At 41.8% G+C, this 21,080-nt stretch overlaps 1 protein-coding gene and 1 long non-coding RNA gene across 5 annotated transcripts in view; both read left to right on the top strand.

Moving 5' to 3' along the window:
- nlgn1 (neuroligin 1) overlaps window positions 1–21,080 on the top strand; it is a 265,168-nt gene that overhangs the window by 229,120 nt on the left and 14,968 nt on the right. The window lies entirely within an intron of this gene.
- Window positions 1,030–3,093, top strand: LOC133010733 (uncharacterized). Its single transcript, XR_009680690.1, has 3 exons — window positions 1,030–2,730; window positions 2,850–2,943; window positions 3,035–3,093. It is a non-coding gene; the product is annotated as an uncharacterized LOC133010733 (long non-coding RNA).

Here is a 21,080-nt window from a genome sequence, read left to right as displayed (position 1 = left end):
TGGAAATTAGACCTCCTTCAGACCTGGTATTAACATCCAATCTGTAAGATACGATCACAAGCGGACAGAGTTAAGTTCTTCTGTTCACATCTGGCATTGAAATGGGTCCTGAATGGCAGCTCCTTCCCACAGGCCATCACTCCGCTGAACACCTAACCAATCGTACAGTGTCAGGAGTAACCTGTACATTCGTCAGCCATCACAAACCCCAATTTTGTATTCCTTTTTACTGCTACTTATTATTAATTGGATTATTAATCCACCAACTTATTTGTTTAATCACTCAGGAGGTTTGTTAATATCTGGTCTGAACAGTATCTCTGGCTGTGAGTATACACTGGCATGTAAAGTGAGGGAAAAAAATTAAAAATAAATAAAAGGCAGTTTAATAGGGAGTAGCATCGGCTAACAGATGGATTGAAAATCATTGTGCCACATACCTGGGTTCAGCTTGTGCTGCTAGGTTGCATCATGAGCTACAATTAAATCAGTTCAATTTAATCTGAAGCTGTTCCTTTGGTGATATCCACCCATGCTCTCATCCAGTTGTGAAAAGAAAACAAACATTTGTCCCTTCCATGCCTGCTGTTAATTACAGTCATACCACTGCCGAAACCATGGCCTCACCTCCTCTGTTTAGTTGCTGAAATGTTATTTACAATGGACTGCTTGTGCTTCTTATCTCATCAGATATATTTTAAGCAGATGTTCAGGCATATAATTAGAGATGGGAGCGATAACCAACTATATAAATAAAAGAAATCCCATGTTAGGACATTTTCCTTCCGTAGAAAAAAACTGGCATTCTCTTAGATCCCCCTCGTTATATGGCCCTTTGTAATATTTAAAACATCATACATGAACACAAATTGTGTCAGTTTAGGACATACCTTATGTCTGTCATATCCTACATGAATATTTCCCTCCACAGCCCAAACTCTGCTGTAATGTGTGGTCCACACATATTTATCCAACAAGCCTGCCTGCCTGTGTGCTGTGCTGGGCTTTGCTGCACATCTGTCACTGCATGAAAAGAAGCGTTTGTGTCAATCTGTGTCGCAGAGAAGTGTTGGCACATCCTTCGGTTAACGACTTTCACACGTATCTGCAGGCAGCAAAGGAAACGCTCAGGGTTCCTGGAGTTGTCAAGCCTGTGAGCTGTTGAGATTTGACCCCCCCTGCTCCAACTCCTAGAGGACGCTTTCATATGCAAATGACAATGCTCTGAGCTTCACAAATGCAAATCAGTTTCCCTGAGAGCAGATAACACCAATGTGTAAGAGGCACCAACAAACTATCTGGCTGAGTAAACCAGGCTTAAAATAAATATTAAACCTGAAATTTTAAATTGTTCTTAAGTAAGTAAGTGTGCTATAATGAATTATATTGTATACCACGAACAAAGGTCAATGCAGTCAAAAGAAATGAAACAATGCACTTTATTTCAAATTTTTATTGTCATCCAAAACAATCCTAAATCTCAACAACTGTATAGAGTGGCATGATTACAGTCACTTTTTCAATTGTGCTGGTTAAATGCACAGAGGAAGTGTAAACCACACCTCTACCAGCAAATAAATGATGCTGGGTATGATCATCTGTGTCCTGTAAGCTCCAAACTTCTACTGGCTTTCCATAAAAATATCTGTCCTCCCAAAATACTGGCATCAAATTCACATGTCAATGGCAAACTAAGCTGTTCCATGAATTATAAATGGTACCTTTTCACCACTACTTTCAAAATTGCTATGAAACATTCATTGATTTAATGATTTATTTTTTCAGTGTAATATTTAATCCCCCATGGACTGCACAGTGACAAAACACAGCAGCCGGCTGTTTGGATACAACATACATCTCCACTCAGTTTGATTATTATTTTAAATATAAAGGAGACACAATATAGAGCTTAAATTCCTTCATAATTTGAACTTCAATTGTCTAATTGTTGTTATTAAACTTTCTCAGTATTCCATTAAAACAGTCAACACTTTTATCCAAAGCGACTTACAATAAGTGCATTCAACTATAAGGTTACGAACACAGAACAGCATGAGTGAATCATGTGTGTAAATTTACTAAACACCACAAAAAATAAACCTGGCCTCAGTCAAATACTTATCCCATGAAGTAACCGCTGCTCACGTCACCCGCTCGCGTCATCAGCTGATGGACTCGTCCAATCAGAGCCTCGTAAACGCCGTGCAGCAGCGTCGAGTGTCCCGCAGACAGGAAGCGGGTCGTGTTTAGCTTGTCCCGTACGAGTGACTCTGTCTTCGGGGTAAATAACTTGCTGAAGTCGACACGACGCTGTTCCCTGGAGGAGAAGATGAGTGCGTGTGGAGGCAGAGCCGTGGGCCCGGTGTGGACGAGTCGAGGCGGAGAAGACGGAAGCACAGTCCCTGAGTTACGGTGAGCTAGAGACGCCATGCTAACCACTAAGCTAACTGGTACATCTGAAAGCATGTCCGCCACTCTTTGGGATAGCGAGAAAGTTGCTAAAATACGAATACAGCATCGAGTGCTGGAGCAGATCTAGTGCATGTGTAAATATGTATGAATTACTTAGATGTAACAGTTTGTTCTCGTTAAGTTTTTTCATCAACGTGACTTTTTTCTGTATGTTTTCACAGCCTCAGCCCCCCCCCCCCACACACACACAAACAAAGAGGCGTTAGGCTGAGACGCTGAAAGTCCGGATTTAAAGTGCAGAAAATTAAGCCATTGAATGTAAGTAACTGTTTATGAATTGTTTTGGTGTTTTTTTGCTGTGGATCTTCCAACGGTGATGCAGCGCGGCTATTTCCGTTTATTAATAATAAAGTCATGTTACATGTGTTGTTTTCCAGCTGCCTGTCCATGACGTACAAAGACACACTATGAGCCAGTATGATCCGACCAGACCTTACATCAGCATTGAGGAGTTGTCGGAGAAGAAAGAAGGTAAGGTTATATTCATTAAATAATTTTCCAGTTACATGTAAAGGTGTATGTTGTCATTGAACTGTGCTAATTTTACTGAATGTGTTTACAGCTGATTGAAGCGGGACAGATGACATGGATCCATCCTTCCACAGCCAGGAGTGCACCGACAGTGTTGGGGAGTAACGGAATACATGTAACGGCGTTACGTATTTGGAATACAAATTATGAGTAACTGTATTCCGTTACAGTTACAAATTAAATAGATGGTATTCAGAATACAGTTACATTGTTGAAATCAGTGGATTACATGACGGTACTTCTCGAGTTTATTCACTCTCTCGTAAATCCACCGGCGGCAAAGCCCCCAGGAAGCAGCTAGAGACCAGGGCTGCCGTAAGAGCGCCCGGGCCCCCGGCGGCGTGAAGGAGCCTCACCGCTACCCGCTCGGGACCGTTACAGGCCCGGGACCGAGGCTCTGAGAGAGTTCCGTCGCTACCAGAAATCTACGGAGCTGCTGATCCGCAAGCTGCCCTTCCAGCGCCTGGTGAGAGAAGACCGACCTGCGCTTCCAGAGCTCCGCTGTCATGGCTCTGCAGGAGACCAGCGAGGCATGCAGGGTTCACACCGGACGCTGAAGCGCCGGGCAGCGCTAATAATATCACCCGTTGACCCAGTTGTATAAAAGCATTTAGTCACTTGTTGCTCCAACATTAACTGCAACCGCGTCCCAATTTAATTTCATCCATCTTCAAGAACTTCTCCGCTGTTCTCTCCGTTCAATGTCGGGTGTCGAGGGTAAATTACGTATTCTCCGCCCCCCCCTCTCTTTTTATCTTTATGACTGCTTGTGTGTCTGTAGTGGATGGGCAGAGGGGGGCATTTAATAATGTGATCGGTAAAATTGGTAAAATTAAAACTCCAGGACAACAGAAGGGGAATACAAACTATGGGATGCATACTTTATCATTTATATCATATAAAATGTCATCAATATCGTTTAAAATCATTTTTCAGTGTGTTTCATGGAGCGATACGCTCGCGTCAAGCGCAAAAAAAAATAAACTCGACGCCGAAACGATCGTAGCACGGCGCGAGGCAGCCTTGGCGCAGGGGGGGGGGGGGGTCCTTCAGCCTCCGGTGGGGCCGGCACAGAGGTGGGAGTGGATGGGAGCCGGACATCCAGCTGGAGAGAGAGTTTAAACTGCTGCTTCTCCACTGACTATAACAACGCCGCAATCATACACTTAAAAAATGCAATACAAACCGGAAGTATTCCAAGTATTCAGAATACGTTACTCAGATTAGTTAATGTAATGGAATACGTTACAGATTACATTTTTGGGCATGTATTCTGTATTCTGTAACGGAATACGTTTTGAAAGTATCCTTCCCAACACTGTGCACCGACCTGTGTCCCACACTTCATATAAGACTGGAAGCTACACTGGATCTCACAGCTACACACCACAGACGTCTACACACTGGAGAAGAGTCCCACAAAGAAGTCATGACCCAGAGGCTGCAGAGAAACATTTCAAGCCTCATCTGAGTTTTTGTACAATATTTTTGCTGTATGTAATTAAAGCTTTCACTCCACATATACCTTGTTCACATTTGTTCCCTGTACAATATGTTCACCTATAACATCAAGCATCACATGAATGTTTAGTTTTAATTAACTGCAGTGCTTTTGGTAAAGGCTTACTTATAAATAATAATAAATATTAATATATACATTTTTATTATAAATATTGTGTGGGAGGGGCTTACCCCACGTGCGGAATGCTGTGACCCCACGTGTGCACTGCAATGACCCATAAGGTGACCAATAGCAACACTTCTACCAGCCAATCACGAGTGACATTAGTTTCAAGGGTCTGTGGTTTCCTCCAATGGTGAGTAGAGAGAGGTTCTAGCCAGCGGCTGGACTCCGATTCATATGCTAATTAGATCACACGTCGCGATCGGTCCGCGCGGCGGCGCGAGCCCCCCCGCGGCTCTCTCCTTTGTTCTCCAAATCCCCCTTAAGGTCCGCAAACGCCGATAGACCCACCTTGTCTTCACTGGCGAACGCCGAGGTAACATCATGGAAACAGTTGGTTACAGCAGGGGATTAGGCCTGTCCGTAGAGGTTCACTGTGACAATAATACTGCTTTTCGTCTAGTGTGTTGGCAGACAACCATATGACAGATGAATAAGAGATGTGAGCTGTGTTGAAGGGCGACGACGAGATGGGCCATGCTTAATTAATACGTGAGGATTGGGATGGTTTCCCTCAGTCGTTGTGCAGTGGCAGACGAGTGTTGGATTCATGATGAGCTCATCTGTGTCTACTTTAAAATATGCACTGGAGCCGCGTGCGTTGCGATGCTTTTGTGTGTGTTACTCGGGACAAGAAGAGACAGTTGTGTATTCTCAGGATATATGTCTACACTGAAGACCAATTTAACCATGTGTGTGCACAAACCTCTACTGAGTGACTGACAGAATAATCAGGTTAACTAATTCCACTACTGCCAGGCATGTCAGTGCCTAAAAACTGTCAACTGTGATTCTGGAAAATGTCCCTGATCTTCTACCCGAAGCTGTCGAAGTCCAACTTGGACCTAGGAAAATACATGGTTATTTAAATATGCTTGTTACATTACTTATGTTTTATTTTGAAAACGTATTTTTCCAGATTTTCCAATTTTTGGAAATTGGTGTGGACATCCTGGTGGGTCTAAAAAGCTGCTTTCAGACATGCACTGAACTCCAGAGAGGGGCTGTACGTGAGAACACAAATGTCTCTGGAGTTTCTCCTCGGCTGCCCCTTAGTATCAACTCTGAAAGTCTGAATCAGCCCACGTGAGAAAGTAGCAGGAGATTCTCCAAAGGATTCAACACAAGGGCATTAAAAAAAGAAAGAAAGTAAAAAAATGTAAAAAAGACTTTGAACACTTACTGCAGATGAAAGCATAACCTCCATGGGGGTAAAAACATTCTCAATTATTTCATAGTTATTAGTTAGTCATTACCAATAACTGCTGCTTTGTCATGCAGATGTAGTATTTCAGTGAGGTTTGGGCTAGAAGACAATAGTTGTGTTAGTGTCAAACCCCACAAAGTAGAAATTATTTAATATACACATGACCTGATTTAATAACCTTACACAATACTTCTGAAACATTAGAAGAAATCATTAATACAATTCAAATAAACTCAATCACAGCATATGCACCTTTAAGATGGATTTTTATTAAAAGTAAATAAAGAAGAAAACAGCAGAAGGCCTTAATAATTCTTTTTTTTTTCCCAGGCAGTCACACAACTTACATCATGTTGGATGTGCAAATGTAATTCTTTGATATAATCAGCACAAGATAACATATTTACTAGTTTCAGTACAATAATTGTAATATAATATGTACATGAGCAGCAAAAAAACACATTTATTTATTTTTTTGTATTTATTGATTTTCCCGCATGGCTCTTCTGTGTTGAAATTAATAAAGTGGTGATTGTAGGGCGTTTCCGTTTTGTAAATACTGTTAAGTCTGTTTGTGAACAGACAGGTGTGTACAATTGTTTATTTATTTGTAGTAATACCAGCTTACTTGAATATTTAATTGTTCCACACATGCCTTGATAACAATTCCTGCTGGTTGGCATCTGCAGTGCATGGTGGGTATGTCTGTGGGAGTTTGAGGTAAAATAGAAAAAAAAATCTGCCTCGGTGCTGTGTACCTGCACAAATGCCAGCATGTTTGCTCACCTCCCTGCGGTTGTTTGTTTGTTTGTGTGTGTGTGTGTGTGTGTGTGTGTGTGTGTATGTGTGTGTGTGTGTGTGTGTGTGTGTGTGTGTGTGTGTGTGTGTGTGTGTGTGTGTGACAGTCAGCTAGCATGCGTGTGTGTGGTAGGTGGAATAATGAAGTGAATTATGAGTCATCCAGCAGTGTGATGAGGAGGAACGGATCGATAACTAGATATGTGCAGGAGTGTAAGAGTGCAGCAGAGAGACGAGAGTGTCTGGTCCATGAAATGGCATTATGATTCTGGAGAGCGAGGGTGTGTGGGTGGCAGAGAAAGAGACAGAGAAGAAGAAAAATGGCGAGACCAAGTTAAGGCAAGAGGAACAGCAAGAAAAACATGGACATCATATTTTCTTATGTCATTTGATCAAATCCCACGCTCCTTTTTTTTATCATACTTGTAACATTTACTGTCACATTTTAATATCTCTTGTCCTTGTACTCTACCTCATCACCGCTTCCTGTTCAGATGGATTTACCCGTCAAAATAAAAGGAGATGAAAATGTATGAGGGCTTACAGAGTTAGAGGCGTACAGACGGAAATATGAGACAGCCATTGTAGCAGGACTCTCTTCTCTGACTGTCTTCGCTCAACGTCAAATCCATCGTCTCTTCTCGAGACAAATGGTTTTTAATCAGATGAAATCCTCCCACCAGAAGAACGCTCATAGTCTGGACAGTGATGGGCTTCACAAATCAAAGCTAAACCCTTCTGCTGCTCCTTCCACAGTTCCAGATATAATTTTAGCTTTGTCATGTCACATCTGAAAGATTTCTGTTTTCTTGTTGTTTGTTAGTTTTTTGCATTTTTTTGGGGGGGGGGGGGGTTGTCACCCTATTGCTTTTCTTTTTTTTTTTCGATTCCAGTTCCTCGGCAGACGTTTTTCACACAGACTCAATCCTGATGACTTATTTTCGGTTTTCATCTGCTACGGTGCGTGCATGTGAATCTGTCAGTCAGCTCAGTATGGAGGCTACAGCTCAGATGGAGAGCTAAGAAATGGAAAGCCTAGTCAAAGTCTCTGCTGGACTCCACAAATGAGAAGAGATCGTAGAGCAAACATGGCTGGGGCCGGCAGTCTTTTTCTGTCTCTCCCTCTATAGACCAGTCTGCTGTCTGTTATTTTCTCTTTGTCTAAAATCTCCTCAACCATCAATAGCGACTTGTGATTTTTTCTTCCAAAAACCACTCAAACATGTTAAGGTATTACAAGCAACTCCAAAGGGTTGTTGAAAGGATTAGTTCATCCAAAATTGAAATGGGTATGATTAAGGTCATCTTCAAAAAAAGATACATATAAATGTATGAATGCTTCATCACAGTACAAAGTAGAATATATACCTAATATTATATCTTCGACAGTTACACTTTTTACTATCCACTATGCGCCCACAGGACACAAAATCTTTTGAAAACATTGCATAAACTACAAAACGTTGTAAAATGTTACATGGGTATGAACATGCAATGTATCTCAACAACTGTCATTTCTGCCATTTTAAACCTTTTTTTCGAAAGAAAGAGGAAAAATCAGAGGCGTGCCACTGCATCACGTTTCTGACTTACCTGTTATAGAAACCCTTGTGTCCTCTCAACACACTGTACAGCAGTGATTTATGCTCACATCCTGAATAAAGGATCAGAAGTCAGATCAGATCAGAGATCAGCAACAGTTTGCTGTGGCAGTCTGGTAAACAAACACCTGGATGATTACAGGCTTCACATTGCTGATCCAGCTTCTGGACAAACATTGCCTTCTATATGACTGAAGTTTATTGAGGAACTGGGGTGGGATACACATGTCCTGATTCAGCCATGGGTCTTTCGTTAACTTTGGACAAATACTGGTTCCCTACATCAGATACACCAATTACACCTGATATTCTTTTAACATGATCACAATGACTGGATTGCATCTGCTTGGAGCTTGGCCACATGAACGTGCAGGTGAACATGAACCAAAGGCAAAGATGAGAGCAGTTGTCAGAGATGGCTTCTATTACCACTATGAACAAATTAGCACACATCATAAATCATCTTCAAAGATTTCTTACTTCTATTCTGTTTCTTCTATATTTGTTTGTTTGTTGGTTTTGGTTGTATCTGTACAAATGAGAGGAGGATGTCACTTCAGATTGAGTGACCAGGTCTCCATCATTGTGGACACGTGAGACACACCAGGGGTATATGGAGCCAGAGGAGACAGTGTGACTGTTTCAGTCACAAGCAGATGCATAATAATGATAATAAATCAGCCAAGTCTGTCACACAGCCTGTTTGCCAGCATCTTATGCACCAAGCGTTTAAAAAAAATGAGTAAATGTAAACACTGGTATAAAACAGATAATCCTTTCATAGCCCAAAGGGACATAAACCTCGCTTTAAATGCTTTAATGTACTGGTGCTTTACAATAATCCACATTCATGGAAGGATTTCAGCTGAATCTAATGTAATAACATCAAAACATGAAAAAAAGTCTTGAGAAGTCAAGAGACTTTATTGAAGACAGAGTTGGTCGATGGTTGGATAGACCATTGAGAAATGCCTTTAATCATGGACATATGAATAGAATTAAGACAGTTTACAAATGACGTCAAGCTAGGGAAAAGAAGAACTAGCTGTTCACCGCTTTGTTCTACTGATGGCCTCAATTGAAGATGTGCTTTTGCAAATGACTTGATCCACAGAACTATAGGTGCCTAAATTAATACCTATGTAAGTAAACATGGCGCTGCTCTGCTGGCGACATGGAGAAGGGCTCCTGTTACATGTCCTTTGTTTGTTTGTCATGTCCCCGTTTAATGTCTGGCTTCGGTGGATTAAATGCGCAGATTTATTGGAGATGACAGCTCATGCTTTGAGCTGTATGATGCGTGTACGTGGAGTGAATTGGCGAGGAATTAAGGCACTGGTGTTGGCGTGGATGATCCTGGCCGGACCCGTCACCCAATGCATGGCGGAGGATCCTATCAATAACAGCGGCCTGAGGACATACAGCTGTTTAGAGCTGCTGGGACTGCGGGAGAGCGGCGCACTACCATCGCCTGGTCTTCTGCAGGATGTCCCTGGCGGACTGTGCCGACACCAGGGGGGAAAGTATCGGCGAAGCAGGGCTAGGAAGCGTGGCAGGAGAGGCGGCATTAGACGGCGCATACAATCAGCCACCAAGCTACCGCTACCGCCAATGCTCCTATGCAATCCCCGCTCCCTTAAAAATAAAATGGATGATCTGCGTCAACAGGTGGGAGCCTGCTATGAATATCGGGAGTCGGGCATTATGGCTTTTACGGAGACTTGGTTCGGTAAGGATGTTCCGGACAATTTTATTCAGATTGAGGGGTTTTCCCATGTACGTTTGGACAGAGACGCAAACTCAGGTAAACTCCGCGGAGGGGGCGTGTGTATCTACATCAATGACAGATGGTGCCGAAACCTTGCAGTGAGGGACAGAATATGCACCCCCGATTTAGAGCTTTTGTGTGTCACCTTGCGGCCACACTATCTCCCCCGGGAATTTACCAATTTGTTTGTGTGCGTTGTCTATGTCCCACCCAGCGGTAATGCGGGCAGGGCAGCAAATCTAATCGCAGACTGTGTTCACCGTCATCTAGAAAGCAAGCCTGATGCCCCAATGATGATACTTGGGGATTTCAATCATTGCAGCTTAAATAAAACGCTGCCAGGATTTGACCAATATGTGAAGTGCAGCACCAGGAATAATAATATACTGGACAAATGTTATGGGAATATTAAAGATGCATATACTGCCAGAGCCAGACCTCCACTTAAAAACTCAGACCATAACGTAATTCAGCTGCTTCCCACATATCGGTCTGTTTTTAAATCTACCAAACCGGTTACTGAGACGGTGAAGGTATGGACTAATGATAAATTGGAGGAGCTGAAGGGATGCTTCCTTTGTACGGATTGGGATGTCTTTCTCAAGGATACGGACATAGACAGTGCTACAGAAGCAACTACTGATTACATCAATTTTTGCATTGAGTCTGTCATACCCACAAAGACAATTAAACGGTATCCCAACAATAAATCTTATTTTACCCCTGACATTATGGACTGTATTAAAAGGAAAAAAGGCGCTTTCAAGTTGGGGGATAAAGCGGCGGTCCGAGCGGCCCAAAAGGACCTAAATCTGAAGATAACAGCAGCGCGCCATCAACATAAAGAACGGGCAGAGCAAAACTTGGCGGAATGCAATACTAAGAAACTTTGGGACTCAATTAGACATATGACGAACATGGACGCGAAAAAGAAACCTCTGTTTGCTCATAACGAAATGACCAGGGCAAATGAACTGAACAATTTTTATATGCGTTTTAATGTTGATAACAGTGCAGATTGTGCCGATGTTTTAGAATCTGTGATTTGTGATTTAAATGTGGATAGGATTGTAATTGATCTGGAAACAGTCATTAAAACTTTTAAAACTATTCAGATTAAAAAGGCAACAGGTCCAGACGGCCTGTCAGCTTTTATTTTGAAATCTTTGGCCGAGGAACTGTCCCCGGTCTGGGTGAAACTATTCCAGTTTTCCATGGACACTTATACAGTGCCAAGACTATGGAAAAAATCTATTATACTACCCATACCTAAAAAGATCAGTCCCCAGGAGGACAATGATTACCGGCCGGTGGCCATCACCTCAAATGTTTTTAAATCATTAGAGAAGATCATGATAGAGAAGCTTCGAACAGCTGTGCAACCAGCGCTTGATAAATATCAATTTGCCTACACCAAAAACTGCAGCACAAGTGATGCCATAGCGACTGTAATGCATCTTGTTCTGAAGCACCTAGAAAATCCAGCTGGATATGCTAGACTTCTTTTTGTTGATTTTAGTTCCGCTTTTAATCTCATTCAACCACACATTCTTTTGAAGAAATTAGTTCAGCTAAATGTCAATCCTTTCTTAATTCGGTGGTACTATTCTTTTTTATCGAATAGGCCACAGAAGGTTAAGTTTAACTCAGCTTTGTCTGATCTGGCTGTATGCAGCACTAGTGCCCCCCAGGGGTGTGTTAGTTCACCTTTTCTGTACACGTTGTATACCAACGACTGTGTCAGTTCTGAGCCAAATCAATTCACAGTAAAATTTTCTGATGACACTGTCATACTTAGCCTGCTCACCAAACATACTAATTTGAGTGTTCATCAACTTGCGGTTGACAAGTTTGTCAACTGGTGTGATGCCCACTCGCTGCTCATTAATACAACTAAAACTGTTGAGATGTTGTTGGATCCTAGATCAATGGTAGACCAGAGCCCTGTGGCTGTCCATGGCCAGGACATTGTGCAGGTCAAAACATTCAGGTACCTTGGTGTCCATGTTGACAGCGATTTGAGATGGGGCACACAGGTGGCCAATGTTTGTGCCAAAATTCACCAACGTCTCCATTTCCTACGTAGGCTCAGAGTATTTGGAGTTTGCAAAAATATTATGCTAATTTTTTATAGAGCAGCAATTGAGTCAATACTCCGCTATGGTATCACCAGCTGGTTTGGTAACCTATCTGTTAAATCTAGAGCTGAAATCTCAAGCCTTGTCAAAACTGCTGGCAAGATTATGGGAATAACACCCCCCCTAAATCCACAGGACCTTTTTGAGCAGGAGACGATCAGACAGGCAAATGCCATTTTAACAGATAGTTCTCATGTGCTGAATAGTGAATATACTCTCCTGAACTCTGGAAGTAGATATAGGCTTCCCTTGTGCAGGCACAATCGATACAAACATTCCTTTGTGCCTGTATCAACCAAACTTCTCAACAGCAGGAAATGAATTGCAATGTTTCTGTATATGTATACGAACATAGGCTATGTGTATATGGAAATGAATGTATTATGAGTCAAACTATGGACATACTGTATGTGAGTGAACGGATTAATGTATGCTTGAGGTTATGTGATGCTGATATGAATGTATATTTATGATTACAGTTAGAGTAGCAGTGTGGAAGCATGTGAATGCGTTCACGTCGGCTTGCTGCATGTGAAGGATTGTCCAGTGGTCTGTTTACTCCACCAGACTTTTAACTTGATGTTCTTTTTGTACTGTATGTGTTTTTTATGTATGCAACATGTTCCCTGTCTTCACGACAAATTTCTCCCTGGTGGAGACCAATAAACTAACCTAACCTAACCTAAGTGTGTAAATACGTACTATTGGTAGAAATAGATTTTTTGCCATTTAGTGTAGATGAAATAGAGCAGTATTGCCCATGATTAAATTAAGCTTATATAAACTCTGATGGTTTAGAGCAGGGGTGTCCAAACTACGGCCCGCGGGCCAACTGCGGCCCGCCATCCATTTTTAATTGGCCCGCATCAATGTCTAAAAATATAATTTATAACAGGGGAGAGGCGGGTGCATGCTTCTGTGTTTTCAGAGACACGCAAGAAGGGTGCGTGCCCCTTCTTTCGTGCTTGCGAGCATTCACCAATTTTTGTAACTATACGACAAAGCTACGCAAGCCTCACGCAGCCCGCAAGGCTGTGATTGGTCCGCTAACTACATCCTTTCCAGAGTCATATTTCCGGTTTCATGCCCCATAATACCGGCAGAAACCAAGGAAGATTTAGAAGAACGGATATGGACCAAATAGAAGAGCACTTGGCAGAAGAGATCTGAAAGTATGACCACTTGTATAACCCGTTACTGACTAAATACAAGGACACGCAGATGACCTGCAATTCCTGGAAGGAGATCTCGGCTGACGTTGGTTTGCAGGTCTACGAGTGTACGAAGCTGTGTAGAAAGATCAGGGACAAATTTGTCCCCCAGAAAAAGAAATAAACAGTCGACAAAGACTGCCACACACAAATAAGGTGTCTCTAAGGTTGTCTGCGACAAAAAACGTTACTCCACCTAGTGGTCTGGCGGTGAATTGCTTTGCTGACTTGCTAGCTGTCCCTCAGAACGCCACCACGCCACGCCCCCCCCGCCCTGAGCGTCGCGACTGTCAACAGTCCGCTCAAGGGCAGGGGGGCGTGGAGGCGTGAGTGGCCCAGTCCTTGGTATTTTTTTCTGTATGTGGCCCTCGGGACAAAAAGTTTGGACACCCCTGGTTTAGAGTGACATATGTTGTGGCATAAGTGAGGCCAGGGTATAGAGCAGGTCGTCCACTAACCAGAAGATTGGCGATTTGTTCCCTGCGCAAGATACTGATCCCCAAATTGCCTGTGACGGCTGATTGATGCATGGTAAAGTGCTGCTCATAGATGCACTCTGTGAATGTAAAGGTGAATGGGTTAATAGCATACTGGACTGTTAAGAGCTTTGAGTGATCATCAAGACTAGAAAAGTGCCCTAAAAAAATAAATACAGACTATTTACCATATAATTCAGGGTGCAGTTGGGGCTCAGGAGGCAGAGCTGGTTGTCAACTACCCATAAATGACGGCTGTGTGTCAGTGACGTATGATAAAGTGCTGCACGTGGATGAGCTCTTTGAATGTCATCAATATTAGAAAAGTGCTTTGTGAATACAGACGATTGGAAATTTTACATAAGTGAATCATTCTTAGCTTTGCTTCCACATTTGAGCAGCTGATATTTATCATGACCTGCACCAACTAAAAGTTCTATGGAATGTAGAGGTTAGTGTGTATGTGTGAAGGATAATTGTGATTTTCCCCTTGAATGCACCTGTGTTTACTGGACAGAAAGCATTCTCACGTGAGCTTGCACAAAGTCAAGCTAATTAACCCGCCATGCTCAACCACTTCATGTGTGAACACCTCGACTTAAACACCACAGTGCACTTCAAAGTGACAGTCCAGACACAAATTAAAAGTACATTATGTAGAAGCATGTTAACTCTCCCTGCTTATTCATTTTCTACAACAAACCCAGTTGCAGCAGTTGACTTTGACTCAATATGTCCACTGGTATAACTATTGTTTTTTGTACATAAAGCAGGGAAGCTAGATCATTATAGCAGGCAGCATGCCAGTCGCTAGTTCTGCAGTACACTCACTTTTAGAAACCCTGTTTTTGTATTGCTTTTCTCTTGCCCTCCTTGCTTCTTCAGCAGCCTCCACTTAAGGCTCAAACTAGATTCTCACTGGAGAAACACAAGCGGCGTTAGAAAAAGCAAAGGCCAAAGAATGAAAAAAAAAATAAAACAACCACGGAGAAGTGCTGCAGCGAAGCTAACCTTTACTGAGACTCACACAAATTGACAAAAAAGAAGAAGAGAGAAAAGAGCAGAGTGTTCCATCCGGACGAGTAACCTTTTCTCCAGCCACCAATCAGGCGACTGGGACCAGTGTGTTTGTGTGTGTGTATGTGTGTGTGTCACTTTGTGTGAGATTATATCTGGGTATTTAGTTAGTGTTTTCACAGTGGGGATATGCTGCTGTGCTTGTTTAAGTGAGCGGAGGTGACAAACAACATGTGGATAGATATTTTTTCACTGTAAATGTGCATGTGAGTTTTACAAGAGGAGGAAGGACAATGGAAGTAGTGATTTCGTAGCATTAAGCATGAGAGTACCTGTCTTTGAGATGAGAGCTGTACGTGCGGGGGCTTGAGACAGTGCTAGAGGTGAACTGACATTTTCCCACCAGCCTGTTTATGACTGGAGGCAACAGGCGGCCACAGAGGCGACATCACTTCCTGAGTGGCTGGGGTCTCATTAGACAGGAGAGGCTGACAGTCGAGGAGAAATGCATAGAGAACAGATGAGAGACTTTTATACAAGGAGAGCAGCGGATTTCATGTAAAATGTTGATCTTTTGCTCTGTTGCTTTGGGCGATATGTTTTTTTTTTCTTCTTTCATGCCGAAGAAATATGACTCATGAGAGAGAGGAGAGGTGACAGGGTAAAGGAGTAATAGGAAGAAACGGAAAGGCGTCACATGCCCCCAAATGTCACCGGGATTCATTTACATATGGTTGAAAGCCTTGCTGCATTAAACCTGAGAAGAAGAGGACGCCCACCTACAGCCGATGCTAGACTTATGTCGTTGGAGACGTTTATATATTTTAAACGTTTCCCTCTTGACAAGCATTTCAGCATCAATCAGCAGTGTGGGAGAGTCACAAAGGTTATTTTCTTAATCGATATTTCTTTCACCGCAACAATGAAGCCACAGCTGTGATCTGATAGCGGTCGCTCAGAGTGCGGCTCGCCTAGCCATGCCATTCTCCTTACTTACCTCTTTTAGCTCATTACTTATCTTTTCTCTCATCAACCTCTTTTCCAGCAGCAGCAGGAGCTTTTCATAACTTCAAGAGAGCTCAGATTAATCCACAACATGCCAGCACCCAACAGCATACAGGCAAATGCACCCAACTACTAAAGCAGCTGAACGTCTTTTTTTGCTGGAGTTGTCCATGTGGTCAGTTACAAGACAATATGTGATAATAGGGATCCTAACATAACAAAGCATTTCCTCTTTCCAAGGTTAAGTACATTAAAATGAATTTTGGTAAAATGGTTTGCTCAATTGTAAAATTACTTTTAATGCAGAATCAACTGGGTTGTAATTAATATTTTTTCTACAACTCTGTGGTGGAATCCAACAGCTGCCAATGTGAACCGTCCAGCACTGTTTAGTGAACCGACAATTAGAGGTCACCAGCTCACTGCTGAGCATTACCACATTTTCACAAACTTACAAAGGCTGCTGGACAAAAGGAAAACAATAACCAAACCACCTGGCTGCACTGCTCTTGCCTGTCAAAATTAAACACACTTCAGCTGCTAACTAATCAGAAATAATGACATTTCCAGCATCTGCAAGAAAATAAAATGATGTGCACCTACCACATTGGCTACAATAATTTAAACCAAAAGACTTCAGTTAAATTTGAAAGTTTATTATCACACATACAACCTTAACATCGTAACAGAGATACAGAGCTGGACTCTCCCATGAAGTCACCTGGCAGGATCATAAGCTTTTATCAGCTGGAGCAATGGGTCAGACAGGCTTGTGATTGGTGGCTGGAAACAATAAAAACGATCCAGGACCAGGCAAAGATGGGGCTTAAACAGGTCAGTCCAGGGTGTAGATCAGGGAGGAGGCTGTAGAGTAGCTTCATTTGATTTTGTATGGTGTTGTAGAGTCCTGCACGTGGACTATACAATATCATTCTGAAATGAACAGATATAATTATAGTACATTAATATCCTTTGCTACTTTCCACCACAGCACTTCAGCGTATATCTCTGTTATCTTATTCTCTGGATTCCCTCCAAGATTATTATCAGTGGATATTCAGGCTGAATTAATGCAAATTAATTGCAGTGACATCTCTGGCTGATGGTGAGACAAATATTAGTCTCGCTTGATTTTGTTTCTCCCTTTCTTTCCTCATTCTTCAATATGTCTTTCCTGTCCCATCTTGTCCCCGGGTTTTTCTTATTCAGCTCATACAGCGTGAGATAACATGGAGAACATATTCGGTCTCTTCTCCTCTCTGCTGTGCCTCTGAATCCATCTGAGTGCCATCGCTATAAAAGCACTAAGCGGCTTATGCTGCTCTTAGAAGAGACATGCATATCTAAAAGGCACCTTGCCTCAAGATTTTAGCAACATGTTGCTGGAGAATGGCCTATATGGGGTTTTGAAGACCAGATAGTAACGAAGCTGAAAATACATTGGGTCCAGAACTTTACAAGCAGAAAAAACTATCTAGTGCTTACCAGGAAACATCCTCATAATCGGGTGTGATGCATCCTGCTTTTTTTTCTTACCAGTAAGAAAAGACTATAAGCATTATCCTTAGCAAAGACTAGTCAACTTTTGTCAGATTTTCTCCCCAGTTAGAAGTTGTCGACATACTGCATCTATCAATATAAGAAACAGACCCCAGCTCATTACAGTAAATTGGCTGCAACACGACAATGACTGCACCTCAAAGGTAGCAGCCAGTTATAGTTACAGAAACTGTCTCTGGAAGCATCACATACCTCAACTTACCTCACCAAGAATGCTTTTTAGATACTCTCCAAATCTTTTCTCTGTTAGCTTCACCAAAGCCTGATAGTGAAGGCCATTAAACATCCATTCTCTGCCCCCGTCCGTCTTTCCGCCCCCATCTTTATTTTATTATCCATTCACAGGAATGAACGTGTCAGAGCTATCTTTGACTTCACTCCCTATGCAGGGTGCATGTTTTTCTGAAATGCCACTTTCCTCTGCAAGTGCCCTCTTCCTTCCTGCCTCCCCGTTCTTTTTCTCCCCCTCTCTCTCTCTTTCTCCTTCTCTTTCTCACTCGACACCTCCCACTCTCCTTTTCTCACATTGTCATCCTCTGCTCACACACTTCATTCAATCTCTCTCTCTCTCTCTCTCTCTATTTCTCTCTCACTAAAATGTCTTGCTTTCTCTCTGTTTGGTTTTTGCCACTGTGTTTTCATCTTCCACACTCCGGGGTGTAGTCCTCGCCCTATGCTAATAATGTTCCTGTGCTAAGAAAGGAAGCTGCTTAAGCATTCACATCAGGACTCAACACATGCACGCATGCATAAACAAACACGCGCTCACACTCAAACACACACGCACACAGTGAGCATCCCTCCCTCCCCTTCCCTCCCATCCTGTTGCGAAGTTGCACAGCCTCACCTCTTCCCGTCATGCCGAGCTTTGTTTCTCGACTAAACAGAATGCTTTTCAGTTTCACGTCCTAGAAAACATACCAGATGACATTTACTTGTAATAGCTTATTTTGTCAAACTGCAACTTTTTCCTTTTGTTGTTTAACAGTATAGTAGCATGATAATGCATCATGCGATGTTTCTAATCCACCGGCGGGTACAACTGCTTTTCCTCTATCTGACACCTCACAGGTTTATGGCAACTTGCCAGCTTGCTTCTTTCTGGTTGTGTCTCTGGAGGTTGTGTTTGTTATTCCCTCAAACCTCAAAGTAATCATATGAGGTATTAGCTTTTAAGAATCAGTCTTCTCTTAGTGACAGATGAGTAAAGCGGCCAGATTAGACTGCATACTTTTTTTATCTTTTCAACGGAACCTGGCAACTCAAAGTTGTTTGCATCGAAGGAAAATACAAAGGGTAATTCTGCATTTACATGTGTTAGATATTTTGGTCCAAAGTGTCAGAGTGATGTACAAATGGTGCATAATCTAAAACACCATAGATAAAGAAGAGGCCTCTAAGAATATATTGAAGTAGACAAGTAGCTAGTGAATATACTTGGCAGAGACAAGCTCCTACAAGGTAGCAGTACATTTCAGTGGTATGTGTTTAAAGACATAGATAGGTGGAGAGTAGATTTTTTTTGTGTTGTATATTTATTTTTAATGTAGGGTTCATTTAAAATGCATAATAAATCCACAAATGCACATAGCTGGAAATCATTCATTCCCAGTGATAACCAAACTTTGACAACAGCAAAAAAGACACAATGTTTATTGTAATGGATTATCCATCTAAATCGATTTCACTTGCACAGCAGAATGTATGAGACTACCAGAGGGCCTGGTTGGAGAATTTATCAGAAAATACTTATGCTTTTAATTGGAATTGTAATACATTTCTGAGACACCCGACAGGGCTTAAAGCTAAACTCCCTCAGTTTAATACATTTATTTAGTCATCAAACGAAGAACAAATTAAATCCCGGGAATAGTGTAGGTGCATGTCTTTGGATATTCATGTCCCTTACAAAGAAAACAAAAATATACTACATGTCTAAATATCACTCTATTTTTTCTATCTGAGGTTTTGGCAGACAACAGGTATTTGTTTAATTTGTAAAGAAAGCAATTATTATCTTTATCAGGCAAGAGTCTAATAAAAGATGTGTAGCATCATGGGAAGTGTTTGGTTTTTTTGAGCTCATGACAATACTTGGGTCTGTATTACATCAATATCCTTCTTATTTACTACTGTAGTACTGAAGAAACCGTTTTAGAAACTTTCCTCAAAAAATCAGATTTTCATGTCCCTTTTTTTGCCGACATTTTCCAGTCTATTGCTCAACATTTGTCAAACTTAAGAATAGGACTTGTAAGTAAGGTTCATTAACATTTCTGTTTTGTGCCTTTTCATTTCCACTTATTTAGAAATTACTTTTATTCCAACTCATTTGATCAGTTGAACAGATTGATTATATCTTACTTGCATTGACATGGCATGGTAATTTAATTTTAATTCTGCAGAAGAAAATCAAATAAGAATATTGGTCGCAGTCAAGGCTATCTCTCTCTCGCTCTCCCTCTCTCTCTCTCTGTATATCTACAGTATATCTAGATATAGATATATATATCATCCAAGTAGTAGTGGGAGTATCCTGTATGTGTCTTTAGTCTGGAATCAATCAATCAATCTATCACATTTATTTGTAAAGCCCATATTCACAAATCACAATTTGTCTTAAAGGGCTTAACAAGGTGTGACATCCCCTGTTCTTTAACTCTCAACAGGAATAGCCAATATATATTTACATTTTTTTAATTAGAGGCTAATTACTCACTCTACAACGATTTAGTAACAGTTCAATCACATCCTCACCCACACAGACAAATCCTCCTCCTCCTCCTCCTCCTCCTCCTGCTTCTTCCCCCTCTGCCTTCAACCCAGCAGAGGGAGGTAATCTATACCAGCTTGTCCTGCAGGCAAATATGTTAGGGCAGCAACACAAATTAACACATGTTTGTGTTTATGCAGAACAAGAAATATGAACATTGGCTCATTTCATTTTTGAAGTTGACAGCATAATTTGATTTGCAACGGGAGGAAGGGAGGGAGGGAAGATAGAAGGAAGTAGAGAGGAAGAGAAGATTTGAAAAACATGGAAGTATGGATGGCAGATGAGCTTGGCACAGGACAGAGATTGATGGATGGATGGATGGACTGATAAATATATGGAGGAAAGGATAGCTGTGATTAAACACTGAGGTGTTGCTACATATCGCTGTTTGAAATATTAGCTGGCGTGTGACAGAGAGAGGGGGGGTTCAGCATTTACCATAAAATATTTACAGTAAAAGACACCCCTGACTTACAGCCTGTCACATGCTATGTTAACCAGATGTGTGTGTGTGTTTGTTTGTGTGTGTGTGTGTATCTTCTAACAGCTGCTATGTACGGTGACTTAGCTTGAATTTGATCTGTCCTTAGTTTGCACAGTTTATTCTGCATTATTCATTTATTCCGGATGTGTTGCTTATTATCACACAGCACACTGCCACCAGTTTATTTCTTTGCCCAATGTCAGCTGCACAGATTATAATGACTGAGTTTGATTGATGAGGATCTGATAGGTTGAATAAATACGCGTCAACACACACGTACATTTACCTCCCTCTGCAGCTTCTCTCTCTCTCTTTCTTTCTCTCTCTCTCTCTCTCTCTCTCTCTCTCTCTC

The sequence above is a fragment of the Limanda limanda genome, chromosome 9, assembly GCF_963576545.1.
Source record: "Limanda limanda chromosome 9, fLimLim1.1, whole genome shotgun sequence".
Taxonomy (NCBI): Eukaryota; Metazoa; Chordata; class Actinopteri; order Pleuronectiformes; family Pleuronectidae; genus Limanda; species Limanda limanda.
The sequence above is the reverse complement of the archived record's forward strand: the minus strand, read 5'-3'. Positions and strand labels throughout refer to the sequence as shown.